The sequence below is a fragment of the Bos grunniens genome, chromosome 4 (assembly GCF_055505025.1).
Source record: "Bos grunniens cultivar Pamir isolate PY7600 chromosome 4, Bosgru_T2T1.0, whole genome shotgun sequence".
In the NCBI taxonomy this organism is placed as follows: Eukaryota; Metazoa; Chordata; class Mammalia; order Artiodactyla; family Bovidae; genus Bos; species Bos grunniens.
Window position 1 is genome coordinate 94,697,777 of NC_141168.1, and position 12,412 is coordinate 94,710,188.

At 36.6% G+C, this 12,412-nt stretch overlaps 1 protein-coding gene and 1 pseudogene across 12 annotated transcripts in view; one reads left to right on the top strand and one right to left on the bottom strand.

The window, feature by feature from the left end:
* The window catches only part of AHR (aryl hydrocarbon receptor), a 503,901-nt gene that overhangs the window by 252,753 nt on the left and 238,736 nt on the right, over window positions 1-12,412 (bottom strand). For 8 of the 11 annotated variants that reach the window (XM_086397511.1, XM_086397502.1, XM_086397509.1 and 5 more), the window contains exon 4: window positions 11,765-11,923. The exons of the other annotated variants lie outside the window; for them this stretch is intronic. The gene's annotated coding sequence lies outside the window, so the exon portion shown is untranslated. The remainder of the gene's footprint in view (window positions 1-11,764; window positions 11,924-12,412) is intronic. 11 annotated transcript variants of the gene reach the window in all.
* LOC147374548 (small ribosomal subunit protein eS19 pseudogene) lies at window positions 3,371-3,977 on the top strand (annotated as a pseudogene). Its single transcript, XR_015162875.1, has one exon. The product of XR_015162875.1 is annotated as a small ribosomal subunit protein eS19 pseudogene (transcript).

The window sequence follows — 12,412 nt, forward strand, 5'->3', positions numbered from 1 at the left end:
GAGGATGAAATGACTGGACAGCATCACCGACTCGATGGACATGAGTTTGGGTGAACTCTGGGAGTTGGTGATCGACAGGGAGGCCTGGCGTGCTGTGATTCATGGGGTCGCAAAGAGTCGGACACGACTAAGCGACTGAACTGAACTGAACTGAACACTCCATTTTTAAAAGACAGGCAATATCAAATGTTGGAGTGGATATGAATCAAATGGTACTCTTATTGCTTAGAAGAAATTACTCAAACTACTAAAAACACAGATCCAATAATCCCTCAATTCTGTTATCAGACTTGCACAAAAGAGAAAGGCACTCACATATTTACTACAAAGACAATGACAATGTTTATGCTGCACTATTTGCAATAGCTTTCAAATAGGGATATCAAGAGTCTGTAACAGCAGAATTATGAATAAATTATGATACACTGATAAAATAGATAACTACATAGTGATAAGAAAAAGAACATTAACTATAGCAACCATGTGGATGCATCTCACATGCATATGTGAAGTGAGAGAATCAGGGGGAAAACAATCTTTGCTGTATGATTCCACTTACATGAAGTTAGAAAAATCAGGATAGTGGTTATCTTTGGGGATTAATGGTTGAAAGGAAAAAAAAAAAGGAGTCTTCTCGGTGCAAATAACGGTCTCTTTCCTCAACTGGGTGTAGGTTTTACACAGAAGTCATCATTTTGTGAGGAAGAAATCATCAAGTAGTACATTTGATTTGTGTATTTTCCTACCTATGTTTTACACTCCCAAAATAAGTTAACCTCAAAGTATTTTCCAAAGATCCATATTCAAATGATTCTAAATACTAGTATTCACAATGATTCCCAGTTATTTTTAATATCCCAACTTTCAATGAGAAACAGAAACAATTCCTGCTGTAAGAGTTCTTCTGGGCCAAGTATAACAATGAAAATAAAATGTCAACCCACATGTGAATTGGCTATAACATGAGTGAAAATGGAGGCACTGGTAAAGTTTAAGAGTACTGTTTCTTATCTAAGAATCTCAAAGTTGACTTTTGCTTTACCATTTCCTAAATGGATATTTCTAAGCACTCATTCATGCCTGCACATGCAGGACTGTTACAATGATCAGATTCCCTCACAGAGAGACCATCATTTACCATCACAGCTCTTCTAAGAGTCTCATGTTCCTGCCTGTGATCCCTCCTTGCATGATTTTTCAATGCTTACTAATAAACTACCTTCCAAATAAACAATGGATTCAACTCTACCGTGCTTCTCTCTTTAATGTTACTGGCACATTTATCATCTGGAGATATAGGTGAGAGGTTTAAAGGTACAATTAGTTTTTCTTTCATCTAATTTAAATGAAAATAGTATAATGAGCTTTAGGGACAAAATTCTCTTAATTAAGGGGAGTTATTCCTAGTATTCCTAGTTATTCCTAGTATTCCCTGGTGGCTCTGACGGTAAAGTGTCTGTCTACAATTCGGGAGACCTGGGTTTGATCCCTGGGTTGGGAAGATCCCCTGGAGAAGGAAATGGCAATCCACTCCAGTACTATTGCCTGGAAAATCCCATGGACAGAGGAGCCTGGTAGGCTACAGTTCATGGGGTAGCAAAGAGTCGGACACGACTGAGTGACTTCACTTCACTTCATTCCTCGTATTGCGTTAACATATTTAAATTGACTAAAATCCTTTTTTTTTTTTTTAATTGACTAAAACCTTTTGATGGAGAGAAAAATATGACATCAAGCAGGTAAGTTATGGTTGGGATGTCCCACTAGTCTAGGTAGAGGTGCAAGCTGACTTGATTTCAGGCATACTATGATTAAGCACAGCTAGTCAAGCCTATCAAGAAAGTATCAAGTTGTCCAGAGAGATGCATTTTTATCTTTGCAGCATAGTTCCAAGTTTAATTCAGACTGGTGTTTTCAGCATTTTATAACATTTTTACAAAATAGATAAACTTCAAAATAGCATATTAATATAAAAATGTTTCAGCATTTTATAAAAAAAAAACTTTTCAATACTGAAACAGCTCTTTTACATATTTTGGATGTAACTGCTTAGTAGAAGGCTCTAGAAGTCTGAGCTGTTTTTCATGATGGCAATGAGCTAACTGTAAAACTTATATAAATAAATCTGAAACTATGATAAAATATTTCCTTGGCCTTTTGGGTTTTAAGACCTGTTCTTAAAGATATACATACCTCTTAAAATGATTTCTGAAGCATTGCAATGCAAAGTAGAAAACAAAAAATCTTTTTCATCTAATTTAACAAATCAGCAGGGCAAGTATTTTCTTCTCTTAATGCTGAAGCACTAGTGTATAAAATACTCTTAGCTCATTAACTCCAAAGGAACTACATATTACAAAGGGAACTAAAGTAGCCCTTTTAAGGCAAAACATTTGTACAATTCCATACAGAAGCTTAACATAGGAGAGAACCACTCAGTCTAGGAAGTGGGTATATAACTAAGAATAATCCTTTATTAATTCATTTATTCACTGTCTGACAGTGTCCTTCTAACAGACATAAAAAGGAGTGAACCAAAATCTATGTCCTCAGTGGGACACATATGTGCAAATGATCAAGTCCAGTACATTTATGTAAGGCAGCGGAGGTGCAAATATCAAGGTTTTTGGAGGGTGTGAAGAACATCAACCTCTGGGGCATCAGTAAAGCTTTGCACAGAGGGTTGTAGAGTAATGCCAAGTTAGTGATAACTCAGGGAGTCTTACCTGGAGCTTGGGTTCCCCTTAGAATCTTCCTTGGTAACCTTCAGAGTATAGTGAAGTACCCTCACATCTCCAGACAGGCCCCAGAACAATTTGATCATTAAGCCCTCCAGCCTCTACCTCCATTAGCAGCAGACAAACCAGGAAGCCTCAAAACAAGTCAACTTACAGGTACTGTGTGCTTGAGTAATCACTTCAAGTCTCTCTTATGGGGAATTACACTGTGACTTAAGTAGAGTTATAGAGCCAGAAATAGATGAGGTCTTTTCTTACATTAAAATTTAGAGCAATCAAGTGTATAAAACTATAGGTTTCCTTCAACAACTTTTGCCTACGGTAACATTCAAGGGACTCTGATCTGATTCAAAAGTAAATGACCCATTTAAAGACCATGTTCCCACCACTGGCAGTGTTCAAGGTTTCTACCTCTGAGTGACCGCAGAAGAATTAAGGAATTAACCAAGCCTAGGACATTATATCAATGCATGCACAATGTATTTCCCTACTAGAATTAATATAACCCAGTTAAAAATGGGCAGAAGACCTAAATAGACATTTCTCCAAAATTGACATACATATGGCCAAGAGGCACATGAAAAGATGCTCAACATCACTAATGATTAAAGAAATGCAGGTCAAAACTACAAAGTGGTACCACCTCACACTAGTCAGAATGTCCATCATCAAAAAATCTACAAACAGCTTTCCCCTGGCTGGCAGCACAGAGGCTGCAGGATGCCTGGAGTTACTGTAAAAGGCATGAACCAGCAGGAGTTCGTCAGAGCTCTGGCAGCCTTCCTCAAAAAGTCCGGGAAGCTGAAAGTCCCTGTAACACCATCAAGCTGGCCAAGCATAAAGAACTTGCTCCTTATGATGAGAATGGGTTCCACACACGAGCTGCTTACACGGCACAGCACCTGTATCTCCCGGGTGGCTCTGGGGTTGGCTCCATGACCAAGATCTATGGGGGGCATCAGGAATAGTGTCATGCCCAGCCACTTCAGCAGAGGCTCCAAGAGCGTGGCCCAGTGGGTCCTCCAAGCCCTGGAGGGGCTGAAAATGGTGGAAAAGGACCAAGATGGGGGCCACAAACTGACGCCTCAGGGACAGGATCACTGGACAGGTGGCAGCTGCCAACAAAAAGCATTAGGACAGATGATGCTGGGTTAATAAATTGCCTCATTCGATAAAAAAAAAAAAGAAAAAAATCTACAAACAATAAATGCTGAAAAGGGTGTGGAGAAAATGTAACCCTCTTACACTGTAGGTGGGAATGTAAATTGTTACCGCCATTATAGAGAACAGTATGCTGCTGCTGCTGCTAAGTCGCTTCAGTCGTGTCCGACTCTGTGCGACCCCATAGACGGCGGCCCACCAGGCTCCCCCGTCCCTGGAACTCTCCAGGCAAGAACACTGGAGTGGGTTGCCATTTCCTTCTCCAATGCATGAAAGGGAAAAGTGAAAGTTAAGTCGCTCAGTCATGTCCGACTCTTCACGACCCCATGGAGTGCAGCCTACCAGGCTCCTCCGTCCATGGGATTTTCCAGGCAAGAGTACTGGAGTGGGGTGCCATTGCCTTCTTCAAGAGAACAGTATAGAAGTCCCTTAAGAAACAAACAAACAAACAAAACCTATAATTGGAGCTACCATATGACTCAGCAATCCCTCTCCTGGGCATATACCCAGAGAAAAAACATGGTTCAAAAGGATACATGCCCCATAGTGTTCATTGCAACACTGTTCACAATAGCCAGGACATGAAGCAACTTAAATGTCCATTGACAGAGGAATGGATACAGAGGATGTGGTACATATACACAATGGAATATTACTCAAGTTGTTTAAAAGAATGAAATAACGTCATTTGCAGCAACAGGAATGGACCTGAATATTATCATGCTAAGTGAAGTCACTCGGCAGTATGACAAGGCTTATATGCAGAATCTAAAGAAAACGATACAAATGAACTCATTCACAAAACAGAAACAGACCCACAGACTTGGAGTATGAATTTATGGTTACCAGGGCTAAAGTGTGGCAGCAAGGAGTTTGGGATTGACATGTACACACTGCTATATCTAAAATAGATAACCAAAAAGGACCTACTGTAAAACAAATTTTTAAGTGCTCTAGATAAAATCATACTTATATGCTAAGAGTTATCCAGCTTTACAGTTGGAAACTGAAGTTCAAAGAGGTTATATATGTTCCAGTACTCACACACAAAGACAGTAAATGGAAGATCTTGAACTTGAATTGAGTTGCATTTGCCTATAAAACCCACATGCTCTTTCCTAAGCAGTGCAGAGGCTAAGACGGAGTTTCCTTACTGATATCAATAGATTGGTAAGCATCAGAATCACCTGGAATGATTAAAATGCAGATTGTGCACTTAACTTAATGCAGATTATGCATTAATTTAATGCAGATTAAAATGCAGTATGCTAAAATGCAGATTCCTGATTTCCACCTCAGACCAACTGCAATTTTAATAAATTGTTCAACTGATTCTTACCCAAAGTTGAGACTGCTGGACTAAACGAAATAAATTTCTTTCAGATTTATTCAAAACATTAAATTTATCTCAGGTATGTGGTTAGATGATTGGCACCTTGGCTTTTTTTTTTTTCCCATGCAGAGAAAATAATTATTTTAAGCCCTCTAAATGACAAACCATTAGACAATCATTCACATTGCAATTCTTGGATACACAAGCAAAGTTCCAGTAGAAGTTTTCCTTCAAAATATTCGAAAAGTTGTTATTTGCTAAAACTAGAATGAGTAATCCAAAGAACACTGTCTTCTTGGGCCTTTGCCAGTTATGTTAATATTCTGATCATTGCTGACATTGGCATTAAGTTAATCCTAGATATATCTCCCATATGACTATTGGGAACTTCATATACTATTTAAAACATAACCTTGTATGTGAATATCCCTTTCTAGGCAATCCTGAAGTCCTAGAACAGGACCTAATATCCCAGAAATGTGGGATTGGGAGGCCCCTGACTTTAGAGGTATTTTGAAATAAGTCATGGTAGGTCTAGCCAAGGATCATTGCTCTTATCAAACAGAATTTCAATTGAAAGAAAACTTTAGACCTAGAAAAGTAGACCTACAAATTTTTAAAATGTATCAAATCATTGAAACCCACTCATTCATAAAATCCTTATTGAGCAATTACTATATGCCTGGTACTGTGCCAAGTCTAAGTCTAAAATTACTAACTTAATAAAGTCCCAAGTAGACTAGACACTGCATTGGGGACCCAAGGGAAATACGTAATGCTGGTCATTTTCTCACAAAATTTATGAGAAGATTAATGAGACAACATTTATGCATGTGAAATAATTATAAAACACTGTGTTCAGCTTAGATACTGAAAAAAAAAGCGTTCAAAAGGAACAATTAGTATGTTTCAAATGTTGGGTACTTTAGTGATTGTTTTACATACATTCTCTTCTATTACTTTGCACAAAAAATGTGTGATATGAATATGACAACTGATATTTTAAAAGAAATAAAATCATACTGGGTAGTAGTAAATAGTGATTTTATAGATAATCATTATAATCAACGCTCAACAGTTGCAGTAAAAGTACTTTTCCAAATAACCAGCCAAAAAGATGTGAAGCTCGATTTCAAATTCAATTTGTTCATTTCCATTTGGCTACCACCAATGCTATCTCCTCTTCTAAGAAGGCAGAGGAACTCATGTGAGTCCAAGTATTCAGAAAACTCTGTAGATGCAGGAGGAATTCAAACAATATAAAGTTGTACTTTGGACTCTTGAGCTCTGATACATATCCTTTCCCTCCAAGATAAACATAAAAAAACAAGTAAATAATGCCATCCAGTGCCAGTTCTCATAGAATTAAGTAAGACACACCACAGCACATTTTCACGGAGCTACTGGGTGGGGACAAAGGGTTATTTTAGGATTCCCGAAATCTGGGCATGGTGAGATGAAACAGCATAACCCCAGGTGTGGGGGGCACTTCAAAGCAGTGCTTGCAGCCATGTAGGGCAGCTGTAATTTCTGGAAAACAATAGCAGGAGATGAAGCAGTTTGGCATGCCGATTGAGCAATGGGGTAAGGACTCTGCCAAGGGCACTAACAAATTCCACAGTAAGTGAATACAGCTGAAAATCCAAGAAAATGATTCACACGGGCACTGGTAGAAAGGCGTGTTCAGGTTTCCTAGCCTGGTCTGCTGAGTCACTCACTAGAACTTCCCACAAAACAGTTATTATCCTGAGACCCTTTATGTTAGTAAGAGGCACAGAAATGTGTGATGAAATCACACAATTTGGGAAATGATAACTTGTTACAATTTACAAGAAACTTGAAGGATCCCAGGACACAACCTGATTGCTTAGCAGGTGAGAAAACTGAGACCCAGAGACATTAAATGTGCTGTCTAGGGTCACAAGGAGACTCAAGAGAACTAGCACTAACTCGGGCCTCAGTTTGGTTGGATTCTTTGCCTGGTTCCTGATGTTATTATTCTGATCAGAGAATGGAATGTTCTTGCTTATTAAAGTCATTAAGTGGTTAAAGCTAGGTGCCTAAAAAGACATAGCCCTCATTTTTAAAAAGGTGAAGGAAAGTCACACTGAATATTAAAATCGCCTTGAATAAAATGGGAATCATCAGGATGTTGCAGGCCATCTTTTAAGATGATCACAGGTCCACAGTGGACTGTACACATGCCCCTCATGGAATAACTAATGGGATAAATTATTCTAACACTGCCATTTTAAAATACTTATAAGGCATTTCAGTTTAACTTTTTGAAAAACAAGTGAAATCTAAGTAATATTTTTCTGTGCATTTTGTCACTTGCTTCAGGTCTTTCAAATTTCACATTTTCAGTGAGGTCTTCTTTGTTTTGGTTTTCATTTTAAGTATAGTTGGCGGGCTACTGTCCATGGGGTGGCAAGAGCTGGACATGACTTAGTGACTAAATAACAACACATAGTTGACTTACAATATTATATTAGGTTGAAGTATACAATAGACTCAGAAGTTTTGTAGATTATACTCTATTTAAAATCATTATAAAATGTTGGCTATCCTCCCTGAGCTTTGCAACATGTCCTGACAGCTTATTTATTTTATACAGTAAGCTCTGCTTTGAACACCCACTTTAAAGCTGCAAACCACGTGCCATACTATCCACTCGTGAGGTACTCACGATTCTCTCTATGCTTTATTTTTTCCTCCAAGACATTTAATACAACCTAACAAATGATAATTTATTCTTTCTTATCATCCTCTAAGTAGAATGAAGACTTAGAGAGCAAGAATTGCTTATGTCCCCAACAGCAAAGTCCCTACTACACTAAAAGTGGTTACCAAATATTAAATGATGAATGGATATACATATATAAAAATAAAGCTTTGAAACGCCTACTACACATGGCCTGGAATTAAAAATAAATCTATTTGATATATTTTTTAAAAACCAGATATTGTTTTCCAGCCTCATACAGATGAAACATTTGGAATCTAAATAAATTTTAGATAAATGTTGATCTAAATTTGATTTTTTTTTTTTTTTGCTATTCTTTAGTGTATTTATTACGATGTAAGGTACAGGCTTTGATAGCAAACAAACAAAAAAATCAAACTAATATCTAATGATTAATTTAAAGAGCAATTTGATCCACTTTTTTAGGCAGTTAGCTTTTTAATATTAAGTGATATTAAATGCATTATGTTTAAAATTTGAACTTTATTTCATTTTTCTCTTTATGGATATCTAAGACTTTCTATTCCTCCTAAATGACATTATTAAACATTTTAGAAATCATCAGATATTCTATTAATTTAGCTCTTTCCTTGACAAAATCTGTTTTTCTTTCCCTTTAGGACACAAGAAGGCATATGGGAAAATCTAAAGTGCAGGCCCAAATCATTGATTTTGATTATTAAAAAAATAAAGTCTCCCAAATGATCTAGATTTACAATTATATCATCATTAAAAATATTTTACCTCCAAAGTATACAAACAGCTCATGCAACTCAATATAAAAAAAAAAAAAAACCTAATCAAAAAATGGGTGGGAGACCTAAATAGATAGACATTTATCCAAAGAAGACATATAGACAGCCAAAAGGTACATGAAAAGATGCTCAACATCACTGATTATTAAAGAAATGCAAATCAAACTAAATGAAGTACCTCACCCTGGTCACAATGGTCATCAAGTCTACACATGATAAATGCTGGAAAGAGAGTGGAGGAAAAGAAGCCCTCCTATATCATTGGTGGGAATGTAAATTAGCACAACCATTACTGAGAACAGTACAATTGTTCCCTAAAAAAACTACCAGATGATCCAACAAGCCTACTCCTAAGCATATATCTGGAGAAAACCATAATTTGAAAAGACACATGTACCCATGCTCACTGCAGCACTACTTTCAATAGCCAAGACATGGAAGCAACCAGAATTTCCACTGACAGAGGAATGGATATAGAAGTTGCGGTACATATACATGATGGACTACTACTCAGTCACAAAAAAGAATGAAATGATGCCATTTGCAGAAACATGGATGGACATCATACTAAGTGAAGTAAGAGACAAATTGGATGGACATAGAGATTATCATACTAAGTGGAGAGACAAATATCATATGATACTGCTTATACGCAGAAACTTTAAAACATGATAAAAAAAATGAACTTATTTGCAAAACAGACATACTCAGACTTTGAAAACAAATTTATAGCTATCAAAGGATAAAGGTGAGGGAGGTATAAATTAGGAGTTTGAAATTAACATATACATACTACTATAGATAAAAGAGATAATCATTAAGGACCTACTGTATAGCACAGGGAACTCTATCCAATATTCTGTAAAACCTATATGGGAAAAGAATCTGAAAAAGAATGGATATACGTCTTTATATAACTGAATCACTTTGCTACACACCTGAAACTAACACAACATCGTGAATCAACTATATTTCAACATAAAATTAAAAAAATGTTTAAGTCTCCTGAATGATTTAGCTGTAAAATGATATCATCATAAAAGAAAGAACTTTATACCTTTTTTTTTAACCAATATTTATGCTAGGTTTTTCATTTTCTTCTCCTAATGTATTAGGTATTACTCTATGACACTCAACAAGAGAGACAGTAATGATCCCTAATTTTAGTATATTATTACATAAACATAGTAATCATTAGCATTTATAAATTTTTATTTTAAGGTTTTATATGCAGCAAATACAACATTAGGTTTATACATAATCAATGGACATAAGAAGATGTCCATTGAACATTCTCCCTGAATTTTGCAGGCTCTATTAAGTTTACTGATTATAGCTCTCTCAAGCTTAAATTTCATGAAAGCCTTTCTTTTTGTTTATTTACTAGATGTGTCCATTTAAGAAGAACTATTAAAGTTATTTAATAAGATGCCAGGATATAAAATATATAAAATGAATAATTTAAAATATAACATAATAATACTTGTTTTAAAATGTTTACCAAATGTACAAAAAGATGAGAATAAATTGGAAGGCACAACATGTTTTTGAATGGGAGATTTAATATTATTAAAGATACCATTTTCTCCAAATAAATGTAATGTTATTTCAAGTATATTGGCAAGCTTTCTTTTTTAAATGAACAAGTTCTATTTGACTGAAGTAATTCAGTCACTGATCTTTGGTGTATTATTTCTCAATTGCAAATTGCAGATAACACTGTTTATATGTTTTTAAAGCTTGTCTTATAAACAATATACCAGGAGGCCTTTGATGCAGATCACAGACATACATGCTCAGGACAAAGAGAGAGTGGAAAGGACAACAAAAGTAGCATTACATACTACATAGATACAGTGCATCTATGTACAGTGTAGTATGTACATACTACATACTACAGATACTATATACTACATAGACACACTGTATCTGTGTAGTATATAACAGATGGAATTGTACCCCAAATTTCCCTTTGCTCTAATGTTAGGACACTGAATTGGATCAAACATGTACACCTCCAATCCCTTATATGATGAATTTTTCTCCAGGTAACTTCTGATCTCTTAGATAAAGATATTTTGATTAGGCTTATCCCATAGTCACTGTCCATTTCTGAATCCTTCTGAGTACAACTGAGCCTTACAGAGTATCACTTGGTACAGTGACTCTTGACAAATCATTTATGAGCCTTTTTCGTGGTGAGCTAAAGCTGGTCTTAGATAAGCTGATCAACAGCAGTCAAGACTGGTTAGCAAAGGGCTCCTACTCCGTCCCATCCAAATCTAACAAAAGGCCATCACCTTACTCAAGAAAATATAATACTGCCCAAAGTCTATGCAAATCACATTTTAGGAATGACAGGAAAAAAAATAGAACACTTTGGATAATTGAAAGCATAACAAGAAAGATATAAAAACAAATACTTTGTAAACAACATGATAGAATATTTCAGGAGTCTGGAAAAGGAGAAACACTGAGTCTAAAATAATTTTGGGTATGAAGTTTAGAGATCTGTTTAAAAAAAAAACAAAAACAGTAATTACAAAAGTGTTCTCTCGATGAGAGTTCCGATTCCCTTGCAAAATAGACACATTACTGGGGTAAAATAAAAATCATCAGAAACAAAACTTGAGCTTAAAGCTCAATGGAGAACAACATAGTATTAATTTATCCAATGTGCATTTCTAAAAATTTGCAGATAATTTGTTTTTGAGAGCTAAATAAGAAGGGTAGTAAGAGAAGACTGACTGTCAACCTGGAAATCAGTCGGCAAGTGACACTCAGAGTTTCAGCAGAAGCCAGTGTTGGCTGTCTTCACTGTGTGGATGCAGACACTGATTTTAACAATTGTTCCTGCCAAGAGGAGTGGATAGGGTTTTCGTGACCTCACCCCCGAGCATCCGCTTCTATCTTGTTTGGTGTATGAAAAAAATCAAAGACAGAAGAGAAAGGAAAGTGGATTTCCTTAGGCTCCTGAGTCCTTCAGTTTAGAGCAAAGGTAGAGGAAACGTGATACGGCTTTGTTACTCACCTGTTACCTCTGCTCAACAGCCCATGGAGCACAGGACGCTTCGCTTGTATTCCTGACATGGAGAAGCTCCATGCAAATCGCACGCTTGGTCCCACAGTGAGTTACCAGTGCAGACCAAGAAGAGATGCTCAGGTCAAACTTCTTCAAATTAAAGAAATCCTAGGGAGGATGTTTGGAAAGATCATTGTTCCTATTTTCCATTTGGATACATTTGCTTCAAAAATTACTGCAAGTACTGTCTCTTATTTTATATCTAGTCTGAGGCAACCGGGCATTTCAGATATTAGCATTTTTCCAAGTGTAGTACTTTCTAGAATCCGTTATCTCATCACTGGTGCTGGATGGAAAATCAGTGCTGCCAAGACCATCATGTTGGGACAACTCTTGGCAAGGACAGGCTCACGGTGTGGGCTGCAAAGTGCAGTCACCTCTCCTACCCAGCTCCAACAAAGTGCTTTCAATGTGAGTGAATTTCACCTTAAAATTCTTATTTCTGATAGATAAAGAAGTTGTGGTACATATATACAATGGAGTATTACTCAACCATAAAAAGGAATGCATTTGAGAGCCTATTATACAGACTGAAGTAAATCCAATAGTGAAGGTCAGGGAAGCCTGGTGAGATGCAGTCCATGGGGTCACAAAGAG